General features: G+C 36.7%; 1 pseudogene; it reads right to left on the minus strand.

Annotated features, from left to right (window-relative positions):
* Positions 1-13,728: 13,728 nt before the first annotated feature.
* LOC118631463 lies at positions 13,729-14,513 on the minus strand (annotated as a pseudogene).
* Between the last annotated feature and the right edge of the window lie 6,507 nt (positions 14,514-21,020).

Raw genomic sequence — 21,020 nt, forward strand, 5'->3', positions numbered from 1 at the left:
AAGATTGTAGATTAAACAAAAACATGAAGCAAAAATACAAAATAAAAAAGTCTGGGATTACAATTTGTGTAAGGCAAGTTGCCTGGCAACCAAATAAACTCAGTTTTGTTGATTGAAGTGTGTACTGATTAATGTCCGGGGCAGGTCACAAGTATAGCCACATAGTTGATTACTTCCTACATAATTTTACTTTAATAATACTATTGGAAGATGTATTTGAAATTTACATTTTGATGTTTTTAAAAGCCACTTATGTTCTGGGTCTCCAGTGAAATTCAAGTTGCCTCAACTACAATGGGTGCCATACCATGAAGTAGACACTGTGCCAGGTGCTAAGTGTATATCACTTCATTTAATCTTCACAATAACTTGTTATGGTAAAGATTATTTTGACATTAGTCAAATGTGGAAACTGAAGCACAAACTCAAGGTCACTTAACTAGTAGGTGATAGATACAAATTCCGTTTTACGTAGCTTCATAAGCCTTGCTTTTTCTAACATGCCATTTTGCTCTCCCCTCCACACAACAATTTCTAAATGCTTACATATGCCAAATGCAGTTGGCCCCCACTTAATTCCCACAATACACCTCTGGAGTACCATGGTTATTTACATTTTATAAGCTAAGAAATCGACACTCTGGCCAAGTGGCTCAGTCAGTTGGAACATCATCCTATACACCAAAAGGTTGCAGCTCAGATTCCCGGTTAGGTTTCAGGTTCAATCCCTGGTCAGGGTGCATACAGAGGAAACTGATTGATGTTTCTTTCTCAAATCGATGTTTCTCTCTTTCCCTTACTCTCACTCTCTAAAATTCAATATAGACATATCCTTGGGTGGGATTAAAAAATAAAAAGAAATGGAGATTCAATAATGTTAAGTATATTCTCAAGGTCATACAATGGTATGTGGCAGATCATACCAAGAATTTTAAAATTAAATATTTGAAATCCAAATTGAATTTTTCTACTTCTCAACAGCAGCTTTCTCTCTGAAGATGTTCTATCCTGAACTCACCCAAACACAATTATGCCACTTAAAATAAAATTGGTGCACTGTCACTTTCAAAACTTACCTGTCTTTGACCTCTCTACACTGGTTAAAAAAACAATCTTATCTATTAATCCAGGCCAGGTATTGATAGCTGATTAGTGAGTTCATTTATTACAGTTAATCCTTGCATGTTTCTTAGGAGATAGCAGAAGACAGAGTTCCGATAGTTAACCAATGGTTGTTGGTGCCAATGCAATGCCAACAAGAATCTCCAATTTGGGGTACAGTGAAGAAGGAAGTTTTATTCAGTGCGAACAGCATGGCTGTGAGGCAGCCCTGAGGCCAGGCCCTTTTCAGGATAGACAGCTCTGCTGTGCTCCTTGATGGTCTTCTCTGCTCTGTGCCAGTCTGCTCTGGCGGGGGCTGGTCTGCTCCATTCTGCTCCTGTGAAACATCTTTGATGTTTAAGCTCAACCAGAGAAATATACTCAGAGCCAGAGGGGAACTGGCTTATATAAAAGAAGTCCTTGCCTCTGGTCCCTAATTGGTCTGTCCTCATGCATATGAAGACTCCAAATTCTTAGAGTTTGATTGGTCCAAAAGCCACTGTCCTGATTGGTCAGAATAAACAGCTCTGATTGGTCAGAGTTGTGCAGCCATGATTGGATGAGGAAAGCTTCAGTCTTATTGGTTGAAATAGGATTCCAGGAACTCCTTTATAAGGTCTGGCCCAGATCATTGAAACACAGTGCAGGCAGACAGTTCAGTGTAGGCTCCTCCCAGAAGTGTGGTTTGCATGAGAGACCTATATGTAGAAATGGCTGCTAGGCTCTGATTTGTTTTGTTTTTAATTTGAGCCTAGCTAGTCACCTGGAGCCCTTCTTAGTAGGTGTAGTCTTACTCAGGGTTTATGCAACCTACTGGAATAACCCTCTCTTGTTGGAATATTAGATCCTGGACCAAGTAAATATTAGAAATGGCAAAAGAGATACACAGTTGAGCCAAAAACCTTTACTGTGCCCCAAGAATCATATAAGTAAACAAACACAGAATATGCATGGCTATTATGGTAGAAGATTTCTGTGATATGCACTCACATACTCACATTAGTAATAAATATATATACACTCATTGATGAAAACACCACAACAGAGCAAGCACTTACAAACCTCCAACATATCTGGAACATTCTTTGACCCAAATTTCTTCTCTTTATCATAAAATGATGGAGACTCTCTATGCTGCCGTCAGAAAGACCTCACAGACAGGTGAGCAAAGATACAATAATGATATTGAGTAAGGTGGCAGTCCTTAATTATAGTAATTTTCTGTTTTACATATTTGAAAACCTGACACTAAATACTGTACATAAAGAAGGTCTAATGATTCCTCCATTGAATTAAAAGGTATAGACAATACAAAAAATAAAAAGCCAAAAAAAAGAAAAGTATGTTTTTGGCAGAAGCAATTTCTACTCATTTTCATAGATTGACTCTCTAAAAAATGTAATGATATTCTCTTCTCATTTACTAGCCTAATAAAATATTGGCCTACGAAATCAGGTACAGTAGTTGGGGGTGGGGGGCAGTGCTATGACTCCAGTTTACCTGAAATGTGGCCTCAAATCATGTTCTCAAATTTCCTCTCCCTCTGCGTCTTCCATCTCTGCTCTTTCCTCTGTGAGCTGTATTCTCAGGTTAACCACGTGGTGTGGTGAAATGAGGACAGGAAGCTTCAGGCTGAGAGCCTACGAGTTTATAAACACCAGTTAAAAAGGAGTGCTGCTTTCCCTGGAAACCCAAGCCAGATTTCTTAGATTTACAGATTTGCTTGATTTTTGCCATATGCCTATCCCTGAACCATTCGCTGGGGCTAATGGAAATTTGATGCCCTGATGGCCGACCCTGAGTCATTTTTTACCCCACTGCTGAGGATGGTGTCAACCTAAATCACAGGGACTGAGAAAGTGTTTCCCCCCAAAATTCTGGACAGATGAAAAATAAATTAAGCTACCACAGCATTCTTTTAAAATAGTGGGTGAATTGAGTCATTGAAAAATCCTTTTAGTACAAAAGAAAAAAAAAAACATGAATAGATTATAAAACATTAAAAAAACCTAAAATATCAAAGGCATAGCTGTTGATTGAGATATGAGGTGCCTTTGATAGGTGCAAAGAATTATGGGTAGACCAGTAAAGCAAAGAACACCTTTTTCTTTGAAGTGCTTTTAATAAGTGTCAGGTTGTGTGGAACCCAGGGTTGGCAGTGTTGATTGAGCAAACATTGACTAATTATGTAGTGACAGTCACGTGTAGGCAGGAACTAGCTGAGCACCATTCCCCAGGTCTGGGCAACCCTCTGGTTCTTACCTGAGAGCCCATAATGCCAGAAGGGAAGAATGTGTCCAGAGAGACTTTTAAAATGGGAAAAGTTTTAATAGATGGAACTAATTCTTAGTGGGAATCACTTCTGAGTCCCAGAATAAGCCCCCTATTCACTCCTAACTGGCTGGCTCCTTTTTCAGCTATAACCTGTGTTCACCACCTATCTTGAAAAAGCAAGAGACTAGAGGATGGGATACCCTGGCTGACGCAGTGGCAGTTGACATTGGCTTTCAGCTGTGGAACAGCGAGGAAGTGGAAACCGTAGTCATATCGTGGACAAAAAGCTGACAAAGAACACTGTGAAGAGTTAAACCCCAGGGGCACTTAGAGGTCAGCGACCAGATCTGAAGAAAGTGGCTCACCAGTGAGGGACAGACGAGAGAGGCAGCACAGATACAGGGAGCAGATCCTGACAGATCCCTGAGCCCATGGAGCCTGGGTGAGAAATCCTTTTATTTCAATCTACTCACCCTATGCCACTAACTTTGAAGAGTACTGGGTAAGTTGTCTTCTCCAGGAAGTCCTCCAGTCTGTTGACCACATAAAGACACCAGAGTCCTTGACTGCAGTGTCACCCACACTACAGGGGATCAGCAAAAAAAGAGCCCCCCCGCCCCCAAGCAAAACTAAAGTGCTGCAACCATAACAGAAGAACACACACTGGGCAAATAAAAAAATAAAAATAAAACAAACCCAACAGAAACAGTTGTCTCAGACTGCTTTGCTAACCACAGACAGAAAATGGCTTCTCTTCTGGCAGAATGAGTGGCATTTCTCATCTCCTAGATATATCAAAATATTATGAAGCCCCACAAATGTGTAATGTGCTATGTGCAGTGATGGAGCTTCTGTCATCTCACCCTTTGATGCCACCTCATTTCCAAAAAACTTACAGAGGAAACCACAGGGCCATCAAAAGATATTCTGCTTTGTTTTCTAAGGCCTTCTCTCCTTCTGGGAAACTACCTGTCAATCTAAATATTACTGTTCAAATGAGAGAAATAGAAATAACTCATCCCACTGGGAACTAAGTCAGAAAACAAGCCAAGAATAGAAAACGGAAATCATAAGTGCAAGGAGAGTGAGATCAATCAAGTTAAGGGAGAAGCAGCAGCAGTAGCTCGGTTTAGTGAGGGAAAATTGTGGTCTTTCGTCAGTCCAGAGACTAAGGTTCCCACTGCTTACTTGGGGTGAGAGGTGGGCAGACTGGTAAATGTGGAGATGTCCTGGTTTACAAGGTAAATGGATCAGGAATGCCAAGCATCCCGCCCTGGAACGTCATTTCTGCTTCCAGGGGAGCTTGTAATACCAGGTCACTCCACGTTTCTCCATTGAAAAAAGAGGTATTTATCTCTCATCTACCTCAAAGACGTCTTCTAAGAAGTACCACATAAGTCTCCCATTTTTCCCCTTTCTCATTAAATGTGATAAAATCACTAGTATAAGACTAAAACTAATTTTTCTTCTTTTAAAAAAAGTTTCAATATGTTATTGAAAAATAAAGCAACCTGTCCTTAGTTAAACCTACTTATTCAAGTATAAGCAAATCCCAACTTCTAAATATATGAATAAAGTTTAGCAACTTTAAATATTAAAACCTGACATTTAATTTGCAATTCTCCTTGGTAAAGCATTTCATAATTTCCTTGTGTGTCTTTCACCTTTTATTAATGAGACTTGTAGAAGCAAAATGTAAATAGCATGATGCAATTTATTTATTGGTTTAGGATAATAGCATTGCACACTCATGCACAACATATTCTTATTCTGGACCTTGTAAGAAGTGAATGGTGACTGCCCAGAAAAATTATGTCCTATGGTTAGCTGAATGAAGTCATAATGCTATAAGAAAACACACACACACACACACACACACACACACATTTTGTTTTTAAATGTAATTCATTGCATTTTTCCCCAATCATAACTCAATTTTATCTATTAAAGTTGTAATGGTTAAAATGTATACGAGTACCTTATGAAGAGCTTGTGAAATACTAGCTTTAGAGTGGCTAGAGAATACTTGCTATTTTTAATTCACTTATTTTCTAAATAAAAATAATCTCAACCCTCTTCAAAAATTAGAACTTATTTCATCCACCCACACTACTATGAGCAAAAGGGAAGGAGTTGTATTTGAACCAATCTTGACATCAAAGGACAGTATTAAAATAAAAAGAATATGAAATGTCGACGCTTCATTTTCCTTGAAGCTTCTCTTTTGTACTTGTTTACTGTGTCTGCAAAATCAACCCGTAAAATGAACTCTCACAAAATATCTTCTCAAAAATCAAACCATACCCTGCTAGTATTTGCATTAGAATTTTAATCCTTAAATAACAGAGGCTTAATAAATTAATACATTTGAACAAAATAATGGCTGATACAATTTCTCTGCTGAGGGACAGTGTCTCAATGAACACTTTGTTAAATCTTAATTGTAATTCCTATAAAGAGAAAGATGAAGCACATTTGTTGACTTTTAATTTCCTATTTTCTGACTTAAGTCAAATAGACAAAGCTTCTTTTAAATGAGTTGAAACAGTGATACACATAGACACAGTTTAAATCATACCACAATCTTGGTTCACCAAAGTTATTCCAAAATAATGGAATTCTCTGTAATAATAATAAATATTTGTATTTTGTGCCATATAGACTGGAATGAAAATGGCCCGATAACTATTGACACTTTAATTCATACACAGTTGACCCTTGAACAACAGTGGATTAGGGGTGCTGAGCCCCTCCCCCACAGTTAAAACTCTGCACGTGACTTTTGACTCCCCAAAAACTTTATGGATGGCTTACTATTGACTGAAAACCTTACCAATAACATAAACAGTCAATTTACACATATTTTGTATGTTGTATTTATTCTATATTGTATTCTTACAATAAAGTGAGCTAGAGAAAAGAAAATGTTATTAAGAAAATCATAAGGAAGAAAAAATACATTTGCAGTATTTATTTAAAAACTCCACATATGTGTGGGTCCATGCAGTTCAAACATATGTTGTTCAAGAGTCGATTGTAATTTATCATCTGCAATATTTTGTGGTTATGTTGTTGAACAAAGTATAGACTTTAAAATATAGAGCTCTATTTTATGCTTCAGCAACAACTTTACACAAGGTCAAAATAGATTTATAATCCATGGGCAACACCTCAAACTCTATAGACATAGGGGGCAAAGAAAAATAACTTTTTCAAACAGCTTGGACAACTGTGATATGCTTATAAAAATTATAATGGGATGCTGGGCAATGTCTGGCAATTCTTTTTCAGTATTGATTGTGTTTTATTTTTTAAAAGACCAGAGTTATATTCAACAGTAATTTAAAATTATGATCCACAATTTAAGTTTCAGGTAGTGATTTCAAATCACGTAATCAACTTTGAAATGAAAAAATGGTTAAGAAGCTTTTCTATCAGTGTGGGAATATTTCTGCCAAGAAAAGAGTATATACAATGCATTTTCTCCTAGCACAAATCTTGCTTACAGAAGGGTTAATACAGTAGCGCTCTCTCTCTCTCTCTCTTCCCCCACCCCCTTTTTGACATTCAGTTTATGAATTTTCCATTAGTATTCTAATCACAGTCCACAAATAGATGAGCCAAATAGATAAATGTGCCACATCCCAAACTGCACATAGGGCTGGGTGATTCCTCCATAATCCCATCAATGTGATAGGCAATTGCCATCAAAGCTGCCACTTAAAGTGCCCCTCTACAACTATGGCTAGACATCCAGAATCTTACAACAAGCAAGCAAAACCTCATGCTGTGAGATCAATAAAGATTTTGCTCTATTTTCAGGAATATCTCGCCACTGAACTAAGCAGCCGGAGGAAACGAAAAGTAAGAAGCAGCTGGAGTACAGTGAGAATGTAACACCCAAATCCTGTGTTTGGGAGGATGCACTCTACCAATCTGACGTGTGTGTCTCTCCAGCCCCACCTCTGGAGTTACTGATTGTTGATCATGCTATTTTTCTTATATTTATTTATTTTTAAGTTTTTTAATTAATTAATTTATTTATTTATTTTTCTTATAGATGTTTCTCATTTTCCCCCCATTGATTCCCCCTCCCCATCCCTCCCTGCCCTGTCCCCAGCTTCGTTGTCCATGTCCATTGTTCATGCACACATGCATATAATTTCTGTGGTTTATTTCTCCCCCACCACCCCTTCTTCTGGGAATTATCAGTCTGTACCCTACTTCCATGTCTCTGGGACTACCCTATTCCTCAGACTGTTATGTTCATTATATTCAACAAATAAGTGAGATCATATGATACTTGTCTTTCTTTGTTTGACTTGTTTCACTTAAGATAATACGCTCCAGGTCCCTCCATGTAGTCTCAAAGGCTAAGAGATCTTTCTTTCTTATAGCTGCATAGTACTCCATTGTGTATAGGTACCACTGCTTTTTTATCCATTCGTCTACTGATGGACACTTGGGCTGTTTCCAGATATTAGTTATTGTAAATAGTGCTGCTACAAACATGGGGGTACATGTATTCTTTCTTATTGGTGCTTCAGGCTTCTTAGGGTATATTCCTAGAAGTGGGATCACTGGGTCAAATGGAAGTTCAATTTTTAATTTTTTGAGGTAACACATATTGTTTTCCATAGTGGCTGCATCAGTCTGCATTCCCACCAGTAGTGTACTAGAGTCCCCTTTTCTCCACACCTTCACCAACACTTGTTGGTTGATGATTTGTTGATAATGGCCATTCTGACAGATATGAGGTTATATACCTCATTGTTGTTTTAATTTGCATCTCTCTGATGATTAGTGATGTTAAGCATTTCTTCATATGTCTCTTAGCCATTTGTAAGACCTGTTTGTAGAGGTGTCTATTCAGTTCCTCTGCCCATTTTTTAATTCAGATCTTTGTCTTCCTTTTGTGGAGTTGTATGAGCACTCTATATATATTGGAAATTAACCCCTTATCTGATATATCATTGACAATTATGCCCTCCCATACAGTGGGTAGCCTTTCCGTTTTGATGATTGTATCTTTCGCTGTGCAGAAGCTTTTGAGTTTGATGTAGTCCCATGTGTTCATTTCTCCTTTGTTTCTATTGCCTTAGGTAATGTATCAGTGAAAATTCTGCTGCGTATGACGTCTGAAATTTTGTTGCCTACAGTTTCTTCTAGGATTTTTATGGATTCATGAGTCACATTTAAGTCTTTTATTCATTATGAGTTTATTTTTGTATATGGTGTAAGTTGATAGTCTAGTTTCAGTTTTCTGCATATAGCTGTCCAATTTTCCCAACACCATTTACTAAAGAGGCTGTCCTTACTCCACTGTATGCTCTTGCCACCTTTGTCAAATATTAATTGACCATATTGCCTTGGATCCATTTCTGCGTTCTGCTGTAATTAGCAGGAGAAATAGGAACAAAAATAGAACCACACTAAACAAAAATGTCAATAAACAAGTACATATCAATAATCACCTTAAATGTAAATAGACTGAATGCTCCCATAAAAAGACACAGAGTAGCTGATTGGATAAGAAAGCATGACTCATCTATATGTTGTTTATAAGAGACCCACCTCACAACAAAAGACTCACATAGGTTGAAAGTGAAGGGATGGAAAAAAATTTTCTTAGCAAATGGAAAGCAAAAAAAAGCTGGGGTAGCAATACTCATATCTGATAAAATAGATTTCAAAATGAAGGCCATAACTAGAGACAAAGAAGGCCACTACATGATATTGAAAGGATCTATCCAACAGGAAGATATAACCTTGATAAACATATATTCACCCAATATAGGAGCACCAACATATATTAAAAATCTTCTGGAGGACTTCCAAGGAGAACTCGACAGCAATACAATCATAGCAGGGGACTTAAACACCCCATTAACAGCACTGGATAGATCCTCTAGACAAAAAATTAGCAAGGAAACAGAGACTCTAAATGAAGCACTAGACCAAATAGATTTAATAGATATCTACAGAGAATTACACCCCAAAACTACAGAATTCACATTCTTCTCAAGTGCATATGGGACATTCTCAAAGATAGACCACATGATAGGACAAAAACTAAATCTCTACAAGTTCAAGAAGATTGAAATCATATCAAGCATCTTCTCAGATCACAATGGCATGAAACTAGAAATCAATTGCAACAAGAACATGCAAAGAGATTTGAACACATGAAGGGTAAATAGCATGTTATTAAACAATGAATGGGTTACCGAGGAAATCAAGGAAGAAATTAAAAACTTCCTGGAAACCAATGAAAATGAATACACAACAACACAAAATCTATGGGATGCAGCAAAAGTACTTCTGAGAGGGAAGTTCATAGCACTACAGGCCTACTTCAAAAACAAAAAAAAATTCTAATTGACTGTCTAAGCTCACAACCTAAAGAATTAGAAAGCAAACAAAAAAGAAAACCCCAGAGCAAGTAGAAGGAAGGAAATAGTAAAGATCAGAGCAGAAATAAATGACATAGAGACCAAAGAAACAATTCAAAGGATCAATGAAACAAAGAGCTGGTTTTTCGAAAAGATAAACAAGATTGATGGACCCTTAGCGAGACTCACCAAGAAACAAAGAGAGAGAACACAAATACACAAAATCAGAAGTGAAAGAGGAGAAATAACAACTGACACCACAGAAATACAAAAGATCATTAACAGCTACTATGAATAACTATATGGCAACAAATTCGACAATCTAAGCGAAATGGACACATTTCCAGAAACACACAGTCTCCCAAAACTGGACCAAGAAGAGATAGAAAACTTGAACAGACCAATAACAACTAAGAAAATTGAAGAGGTAATCAAGACTCTCCCAGCAAACAAAAACCCAGGCCCAGATGGCTTCACTGGGGAGATTTACCGAACATTCAAAAAAGAACTAACACCCATTCTCCTCAAACTATTTCAAAAAATTCAAGAAGGAAGACTTCCAAACTCTTTCTATAGGGCCAGCATAATTCTAATTCCAAAACCAGAAAAAGACACTACAAAGAAAGAAAACTACAGGCCAGTATCCCTGATGAACATAGATGGCAAAGTCCTGAACAAAATACTAGCAAATCAGATCCAGCAATACATCAAAAAAAATTATTCACCATGACCAAGTGGGATTCATTCCAGGGATGCAAGCCTGGTCAATATTTGCAAATCAATAAATGTGATACACCACATCAACAAAATGAAGAATAAAAACCACATGATCATATCAATAGACGCTGAAAAAGCATTCGACAAAATCCAACATCCATTTCTGATAAAAACACTTAGCAATGTGGGAATAGAGGGATCATATCTTGACATAATAAAGGCCATATATGAAAGACCTATAGCCAACATCATACTCAATGGGCAGAAACTAAAAACATTTCCATTAAGAACAGGAACAAGACAGGGATGTCCACTTTTGCCACTCTTATTTAACATAGTACTGGAAGTCTTAGCTACGGCAATCAAACATGAGGAAAAAATAAAAGGGACCCAAATTGGAAAGGAGGTAGTGAAACTGTCATTATTTGCAGATGACATGATATTATACATAGAAAACATTAAAGACTCCATCAAAAATCTGCTACACTTAATAAATTAATTTGGCAAAGTATCAGGATACAAAATTAACGTCAAGAAATCGATGGCATTTGTATACACCGATGATGAACTCACAGAAAGAGAACCTGAAAAAAGAATCCCATTTACCATCAAGGCAAAAAAATTAACCAAAGGAATAAACTTAACCAAAGGAATAAACTTAACCAAAGAAGTAAAGGACCTATTTGCAGATAAGTACAAGACATTGAAAAAAGAAATAGAGGAAGATATAAAAAAGTGGAAGCACATACCTTGTTCATGGACTGGAAGAATTAACATCATTAAAATGTCCATACTACCCAAAGCAATCTATAGATTCAATGCAATCCCCATCAAAATACCAACAACGTATTTCACAGAACTAGAACAAATACTTCAAAAGTTCATATGGAACCAAAAATGTCCCTGAATAGCCACAGCAATTTCTAAAAAGAAGGACAAAGTAGGTGGGATCACAATACCAGATATCAGGTTATACTACACAGTGACTGTAATCAAAACAGCCTGGTACTGGCACAAGAACAGGCATATAGACCAGCGGAACAGAACTCAGAACCCAGAAATGGACCCAAGGCAATATGGTTAATTAATATTTGACAAAGGTGACAAGAGCATACAGTGGAGTAAAGACAGACTCTTTAATAAGTGGTGTTGGGAAAATTGGACAGTTACATGCAAAATAATGAAACCAGACCAGCAACTTACACCATACACAAAAATAAACTCAAAATGGATAAAAGACTTAAATGTGACTCATAAATCCATAAAAATTCTAGAAGAAAATGTAGGCATAAAAATTTTGGACATCATACACAGCAGAATTTTCACTGATACATCACCTAAGGCAATAGAAACAAAGGAGAAAATGAACACATGGGACTACATCAAACTCAAAAGCTTCTGCACAGCGAAAGATACAATCATCAAAACGGAAAGGCTACCCACTGTATGGGAGGGCATAATTGTCAATGATATATCAGATAAGGGGTTAATTTCCAATATATATAGAGTGCTCATACAACTCCACAAAAGGAAGACAAAGATCTGAATTAAAAAATGGGCAGAGGAACTGAATAGACACCTCTACAAACAGGCCATACAAATGGCTAAGAGACATATGAAGAAATCCTTAACATCACTGATCATCAGAGAGATGCAAATTAAAACAATAATGAGGTATCACCTCACACTTGTCAGAATGGCCATTATCAACAAATCATCAACCAACAAGTGTTGGTGAAGGTGTGGAGAAAAGGGGACTCTAGTGCACTACTGGTGGGAATGCAGACTGATGCAGCCACTATGGAAAACAATATGGTGTTACCTCAAAAAATTAAAAATTAAACTTCCATTTGACCCAGTGATCCCACTTCTAGGAATGTACCCTAAGAAGCCTGAACACCAATCAGAAAGAATATATGTAGTCCCATGTTCATAGCAGCACTATTTACAATAGCTAAGATCTGGATCAGCCCAAGTGTCCATCAGTAGACGAATGGATAAAAAAGCGGTGGTACATATACACAATGGAGTACTATGCAGCTGTAAGAAAGAAAGAAAGATCTCTTGTCCTTTGAGACGACATGGAAGGACCTAGAAAGTATTATCTTAAGTGAAATAAGCCAAGCAGAAAAAGACAAATACCACATGACCTCACTTATATACAGAATATAATGAACATAACAATCTGAGGAATACGGTAGACCTAGAAACATGGAAGTAGGGCACAGACTGACATCCCTCAGAAGAGGGGGTGGGGGGGTGGGAAGAGATAAACCATAGAACTCATATGCATGTATGCATAACCAATGGACATGGACAATAAAGACAGGGACAGGGCGGAGGCGGGGGGGGGGGGATGGCAAGGAGGGTGTCAATGGGGTAAAAAAGGAGAAAGATCTGTAACAACAACAACAAAAAAATTTAAAAACAAACAAAAAGACATGTGCAATATGGCAATTTTACTGGGGGATGGGGGTTAACCCTACCTAGGATATGATTGCTTGCTGGATCAAGGTCCAGCTCATACTTAGCATTAAATAAATACAATACCAAACAAAATGCATTCAAATGCTTTCTTTAAAAAAAAAAAAAGCATTTTAAAGGCCTTCTATTCAGGCTGATGACAAATACAAAAAGGAAGATAAACTAGTTTAACATAATTGGCTTATTTTATACTCATTTATATATTTTAGTCCAAAAGTATATTATTAAATGATAGAGAATATGTACTACAACCATTTCTACAGAACTAGAAAATAAATTTTTAAGAAAGAAAGATTTCCTGACTGGTGTGGTTCAGTGACTCAGCATCAACCCATGCACTGAGAGGTCGCCGGTTCGGTTCCCGGTCAGGGCACATGCCCAGGTTGTGGGCATGGTCCCTGGTGGGAGGCCTGCAGGAGGTGGCAAGTTGGTGGTCTCTCTCATTGATGTTTCTATCTCTCTCTCTCTCTCTCTCTCCCTCCCTTCCTCTCTCTCTACAAATCAATAAAGAAAAAAAATTTACATATCCCGTCTTTCATACCCAACCCCAACAGTCTAACTCTAAAAGTGGATAAAGCCAATGACTTTCCTCACGAGAGCACAAGACTCAAGTTACTTTGCTATCAAAATCTGTATTTCTGATCCATTATGCGCATTGAGACAAGATTCAAGTATTCCCAAAGAAAGAAGCACAGTGCATATTGTGATAGCTTATTTAGCAATAGCGAGCACTGCATTCAAAACGATCTCATCCCAGGAATTATATAAGGTCAGCCATATTTATTGGCATTTCCTCCACTGTAGTATTGTAGAAAGTCTCAATGTCACAAGAATCCTCTTTTCTTCTTCAGTAACAAAGTTTATAGCCACACCTTTCTTTCCAAGTCTACCCCCTCTGCAAGCTCTGTTAATATAGATTTCATAATTGAAAGGTAGGTCATAGTTTATAACCAATGACACTTGTTGCACATCAATCCCGTGAGCCAACAAATCAGTAGTGATCAGAACAGGGCTTGACCCTGGTCGGAATTCCCTCATGAAAACATCTCTTTCCTTCTGGTCCATGTCACCATGCAGAGCAGAAACTGAGAAGTCTCTGGCATGCATTTTCTCAGTGAGCCAGTCCACCTTGCACCTTGTATTGAGAAAAACAACAGCCTGTGTAATCGTCCGTGTCTCATACAAGTCACAAAGTACGTCCAACTTCCATTCCTCTCTGCAACATTAATATACAACTGTTTGATTCCTTCAAGGGTCAGTTCTTCCCTTTTCACCAGAATTAGAATTGGATCTCTCATGAATTTTTGGTCACTTCCAACACATCATTTGGCATCATGGCAGAAAGTAACACAACCTGAATACTTGTATTTCATTTTTAGAAACTCGCGTACATTTGCTCCTTAAATCCCCAGCTCAACATTTTATCTGCTTCACCCAAAACAAACATTTGATTCATTTTGGAGAAAGATATCTTCTGTTCAACATATCAAACACTCTCCCTGGTGTACTGACAATATGTGGTGCTTTAGCCTGCAGTTTGTGCATTTCGTTGTGAATGCTGATTCCCCAATTCAGTCATGACAAGTTGCTCTTGATTTCATGCTCTCTAGTAGAGGACCCTCTATTCTTATTGCCCTATTCTTTAAAAAAAAGTATTATGTAATTTAAAATAATTTTAGGGTAGAGCAATTAAGTTAAAATTTCCTAATTTCACATTATTTTAAAGAACATACATGTAACAGATCTTTACAGATTCAAATATTTTGTAGCCCTTAAAAAAATTTGCTGGTTTCAGAGGCTGAATCCAAAAGTCCTAGAATAAGCATAATACTGTGGGATTTTAGGGGTGAAAAATTGCATTAGATTGCAGAAGATTACAAAAGTATAAAGAGGTTTCTGATGGTTCTGTTTAAATTCTTTTAACCAACTGAAAGAGAATCCCAATTTGAATGTGAGTTGTTTCCTGATCTTTATATTTTGTTTCCTTCAAGTTTTCTTTCACATGATATGATTTCAATCACAACATTCAAAAAAAAAAATCACTGTTGCAACAAATACTTCAAAATTAAAAATTCTTACCTGTTTTTATGGTTGTGAAGGAAATCTTTTCCTAATTTTCTAATGAAATACATTGCATGAAAGATAAACAGAATAAACACCAAAGTGTGAAATAGAACCAACATTTTTTAAATGTACCTTTAAAAATTTCATAAAAAAAATGTGAAGAACTTCATTGTTTTATTTTAAACTCTCTCATATAAAGCATTACAAAATCAGAAGAAATACAATAACAAGTTGAAATTCTGAATTCTGTAACACTTTCCTGTAAGTAAACCTAATGAAATTTTAAAATCTAAAAATTAAAATATTCAACCATAAGAATCTACATGGTTTTTCTTAAGATTGAATACAAATGAAGTTGGACATAAGTGTGCTTTACACTATTTTAACTATAATAGAGCAGATAGAGCTATACAGCTGGCAGATCAAAATTGTATTAGAGAAAGTTTGTACGTATTTTTAAAAGACTATTAATATAACCAATATGTAGAAATGTTTATAAGATTTAAATGCAGTTATGCAGTTACGTAGATTCAAACTGGTAAAATAATTTTTCTCTAAAGGCATTAATTTAATGATAGGTAAAACACCATAAAGTATACCTCTTTATAAATGCTCAGAAAGAAAGAAATGCAGTTGCATGGAAGATCCCTTGGACTGAAGTTACTCAACCTGGGCTTGAACTCTGAGGTGTCGGGCAGGATCCAAATCTTTACTGTTTCACTCTGCATCTCCAGGTAATAACACAGGATCTGAAAATAACAGGTGCTCAATAAATTTGGCTAAATGAATCCATCTGCCAGAATGGCTGCCATCAGTAAATCAACAAACAACAAGTGCTGGTGAGATTGGGGAGAAAAGGGAACCCTAGTGCACTGCTGGTGGGAATGTAGACTGGTGCAAAATTATGCAAAACGGTATGGAGTTTCCTAAAAAATTAAACACAAAACTGCCATTTGACCCAGTAATCTCACTTCTGGGAATATATCCTAAGAATCCTAAAACATCCATCAGAAAGAATATATGCATCCTTATGTTCATGGTAGCATTATTTACAACAGCCAAGATCTGGAAACAGCCCAAGTACCCATCAGCAGATGAGTGGATGAAAAATCTGTGGTATATTTACACAATAAAATACTACACAGTTGTAAAAAAGAAGGAACTCTTACTCTTTGTGACAGCATAAGTGGGCCTGGAGGTTATTATGCTAAGCAACATAAACCAGTCAGAAAAAGACAAATACCATATGATATCACTTATATGCAATCTAATAACAAAATAAACTGATGAACAGAATAGGACCAGAGGTGTGTGTACATGGAACAGACTGACATATCTCAGAGGGGAGAGAGGTTGGGGGTGCTGGAAGAGATTAGTCAAAGAACAAATATGCATATATGCATAGCCCATGGATACAGACAACAATGTGGTGAAGGCCTGGGGAGGGGCGGGGGCTGGGTGGAGGGGGCAAGAAAGGGGTAGGATGGGGGACATCTGTAATAGTGTTGACAATAAAAAAAAAATTAATCCATCTGAGCTCAATCATCAAAAAACAGTTATTGTAGTTTCCTCACATTCTGACTTTGAGTTTACATCTAGAAATTATTGATGATGGACTAAATAGTCTCTTCAAAGTTTACCAATCTGTCATGTTTTCCAGTCTATGATTGTCAGTCAGTTACTTGAACCAGAAACCTAAGTCTTCTTACTCCTCAGCCCTCACATCCAACCCATGACCCAGATAGGTGGGTAGATCTTGCTACCTAAATATCACTAGAACCCATCTTTTTTTTTTTTTACATTGACACTGTTGCCACACTGATCTAAGCATCCATTCTCACATTTCTGAATAATAAAAGGCTGGATTGCTTCCCTCCATTTCACTCCCCGACAAGAGTCAGTGCTCTGTTAAAATAAAAATTCAGTCAAGCATCACTCATATTTAAACCCTTTCCTTGGATTCTCATTGATTTTAGTTTAAAGATCCAAAACTTAAACAGCTCCTAAGAAGACCACTGTAATCTAGCCCCTTTCTCTAGCTCTTGTCTCTTTTCTTATGACTTCACTTTCTCAGTGTTCTGGTACATTGCACGTACATCTCCCTGTGTTCAATGTGCCACAATTTCTTCCTCTTCCACAAGTCTTTCATAGACGTGGTCCTTCTGGTTGGAATGCTCTAGCCTTCCTCTAGGTCTTACACTCACAAGCTCTTATTCATCTTTTTGGTCTCATCTGCTGACCACTCAAGCTAGGTTATGTCCCTATAATAGTTGTTTATAGTCGACATTATATTTCCTCTTTGGCAGGGCTCATTATATTTCTGTATATTCTGAACATTTTCTTTACAAAGTTTTAAAATGTGTAAAGTCAGAAATCACTCCTATATTGTTTACCACTGAATTCTAAGATTCCAGAACAGGCCCTATATTTAGCACTGACTCAAGTAATTTTTATTGAGTAGTTGGACTCTGTGTTTCTAAATTAGTGTTTTTTTCTACAGGTACCGAATAAGATCCCCGATAGGCCACCAATGAGGTCAAAAAGAAAAGAACCACTGAGCATGCACCATTGGCTTTCTGTCCAATTCCATTCCTCTTCTTTCTTGCTAACTATACCCCAAATTAGTACAAGACAACACTGTGTACCTAAATCATTCTGTCATCTCTCAGCCTTGCTTCTACTAAGAATGGCCATTAGGCTCTGGCTCCTGAGACTTTCCTCAGCAGATTCTTCTTCCCAAATTAACTCTCATGAGGAAAAGGCTTTTAAAATTTGTCTTTAGTGCTTCCTACTCTTCTGTGCTGAAAAGAGTTTGATGGCTGGAAGTAAAGTCGCCATCTCACCAGAATGATAACCAGGTAGTAACTACGATAGCACAGGAAGAGTGGATGAGGCCGATTCATTGCTTAATATCCTCCAGCCATGTCACCAGTCCTGAGCCACTGTCTTCCAGACTTTCTGATACAAGAGAATAAGCCCTTTGCTTATTTAAATAATCTTTAGAAGTTTAAACTTTCATCTGAACACACTCCTAACTCATCCAGACAATCATTTAGCAAAAATTATTGGGAGTGTAAAATGCAACAAACATTTACAACTTATTGGTATTTAAACTCAGCTCTGCCTCTTTCCAGTTATAAAAACCCCATTAGTTCACTCATTTGTAAAATGAGAATAATGATGTCATCTTGCATAGTATATATGAGGATTAAAAGTCAATAATGTAAAGACTTTAGCCTATAGTCTGATATCTGTCTTTTGAAAAAAAAATTGCAGAATCGGTAGCCAAATGGAGCTTCTACCAATTACATATTCTATTAGACTTTTGGAGACTTAGTTTCCTAATTGTGAAATGAGGAGAATAATGTCTACCTTGGAGAGATTTATGGGGGTTAGAGATAAAATGTTCAAAGCAATAGATATTTAATGAATGGCAGTTACCATTTAATAGAAATAGCAATTCACAGAAATATACTCATCCTAGATAGACTATAGCAACAAGACCAGGATATTTGAATCTACACAGAAACTTTTCCATAAATAAATTTAAAAATTTTGATACATACTTAGTTTTCTTCTGTTTGGTATTAATTCTTATATGAAGGTTAGGGAGGAGGCCACAAGCCCCATTGAAAATTCTAAGATCCCTCTGGACCTTATCTGCAAAAAAAAGCACATATAAAAACTTATACATTCAATTTTAGGGGATTATAGGTTATCTTAACTTCCATTGATCTCAAGATTGCAATACATTTCCTGATCAAGAATTCATGAAATTCTAAGGGGCCATTCTGATATGGTGATTTCATTTATAAAGTTGTCTTGTGAAATAAACTCTAAGACACATGGCTTATATGCCTTCAATTCAACTATCATATTGCTTTATCTAGTCAATTACATAGTAATCACATTATTTGAAAAGAGAACTTTTCAGAAAATTTGCATTTAGAAGTTTATGTTGTACAGTTTATAATTGGAAGTGTTAAACTTTATTTAAACTTGATTAAGGGAAAGAGCCAAAGATCAGAAGACAAGTAGACAACAGGAAAACTAAAATCAATAAGCTATAATGCAGCTATCTACAGTGTAATCCTATGTCCCACGTAGGAAAAGGAGAAATACAACTCTGAGTGATAACTCCTCAGTAAGAATTACATTTCTGCCAAAAAACTGCTGCAGTTACACATGAGACTGCCAATGTTGTCATTTATAAAGGACCTAGTGTCACTTTGTGGTTAGAGCACAAGGTGGGGCTGGAGAAAGATGTTATTTCAGATGCTCCAAGTCACAGGATTTCATGATGACCTTGACCAAGTTAACCTTTGCTTCTTTTCTACACCTCGCTCTCCCAGAAAAGGAAATGTTTTTCAACTGCTCTATCCTGACCTTAGTAGATAACAATACTTAATAAACAGTAAATGTGTGACCAGTTTGATACATGCTAAACATCCCTTAGGTTTCAAACACCGGTTATATTACATTTACTCACTAAAGGAGTCGAGTCCTGGACAGGAGACAAGATTGCAGTGAGCTCTCTGGTTCAATTCAACAGGCCTGTTCTTTCAAAATGTGCATCTCTCAGCCTTACACAACAGTCTCCCTGGGCTGTCTTTCATCTCCTCTTTGTCTTCTGTGGATGGTGCTTTATGATAACTTATACTGTCCCCAGAACTAAGAGAATGGCTTCTTTGTTTGTTATAGTCCTGTGTGGCTCAGCTTTTCCTACCCATTTCAATGTGGGTATTTTCTCATTCATTCAGCTAGTTTCTCTCAGTAGCAACAGCAGAATTTACCCTAATAAAGGATATAAATATCTCTGGGAAAACAAAACAAAACAACCAAACCTATCCTTTTGACATTTAAGCTATGAAGGAAGACAGAAGAAAAATATTCTTTAAACCATGAGTTAAAAGTGAGGAGAGAGACATAGAATGTAGATGATGGAAATTTCTCCTGCGTATAGTGCTGCAGGTATTAAAAGAAACTTAATAGGAGTCCATAAGAAAATAATAAATACTTAACAAATGAAAACGCTCCTAAGCTGAAGAAAGGCCTGAATTTGAATACAAAAATTATTTTTATTAAATCCAACTCTCAGTGGTAAAATAAAGATCACACAGTATAAAAATGGAAAATGTGATGTTACATAAAAAAGGCAAAGTGAATAAAAGTGTACACAGGATCCCATTTGTCTAAGAAGGCTGGTAGGAAATACTGTTAATACACATACATATATATTATACACACATAACATATTTATTACACACAATTGATTTTATTTTAAAAAATAGAAGAATAACTAATATTTTTTTACCTTAAGTTTATGTATTGTCACAGGAAGAGAATTATATCAACAGGAAAAGAAACTAGCCTGTTCTATTGATTTTTAGCTTGACACCATTCAATATTATACATCATTATTTTAAAAAATTAAATAAAATCTTAAATTACTTAAAAATAAGAAGGAAATTAAACAAATGAACCCAACTATCTAATTGTTTGATGACATAACCATGCAGAGATGGATGGTTCTAAGTGATTTAAAATTTACACACTGGACAGCACATCCCTAGTAGTATATAAGCAAAGGACAAAAATAATGAAGAAAAAAATTCATGCTTTTTTGCACTGGTCATGTTGCTATTTATTTTTTTAATTCTCACCTGAGAATATTTTCCCATTAATTTTTAGATAGAGTGGAAGGGAGGGAGGGAGACAGAGAGAGAGGTCACTGGTTCAATTCCTGGTCAGGGCACATGCCCAGGTTGTGGGCCCGATCCCCAGTGGGGGGCATGCAGGAGGAGGCCAATCAGTGTTCTCTCTCATTGATGTTTCTATCTCTCTCTTCTTCTCCCTTCCTCTCTTTCTAAAATCAATAAAGAAAAATAAATAAATAAAACCTTAAAAACAAACCAATCTTTTGACTTGTATAGTACCATATTGTTAACTATAGGCGCTATGCTGTAGAGTAGATCTCTAGAACTTATT

This window comes from Molossus molossus, unplaced genomic scaffold, assembly GCF_014108415.1.
Source record: "Molossus molossus isolate mMolMol1 unplaced genomic scaffold, mMolMol1.p scaffold_m16_p_16, whole genome shotgun sequence".
NCBI classification, from domain to species: Eukaryota; Metazoa; Chordata; class Mammalia; order Chiroptera; family Molossidae; genus Molossus; species Molossus molossus.